Source organism: Centruroides sculpturatus, unplaced genomic scaffold (assembly GCF_000671375.1).
Source record: "Centruroides sculpturatus isolate CEXI.00-Female unplaced genomic scaffold, Cexi_2.0 scaffold1163, whole genome shotgun sequence".
NCBI lineage: Eukaryota > Metazoa > Arthropoda > Arachnida > Scorpiones > Buthidae > Centruroides > Centruroides sculpturatus.
The window spans coordinates 128,686-128,945 of NW_019385338.1; positions in this window are offsets into that span (position 1 = coordinate 128,686).

Consider the following 260-nt stretch of genomic DNA (forward strand, 5'->3'; position numbering starts at 1 on the left):
GTTTACAAACTGAGTCTTTGTCTATTCTCTGATAAATGCACACTTTTATTTCGTCAATTGTTCACGATAGCGGATGTCTTGTGTGTAAGATCCAAGTGGGATGTGCACAAGCTAATAAATGTTCTTGTTAACCTCTTCCTCTCCTATCAATTTTTAATTACATTATAATTAAACATAAAAAATACTTAAAATTGAAAAAAAAACGAAAGAAATGCGTTATTTTTGAAGAAAAAGCTTCAAACTTTATTTTCCATTGTCTC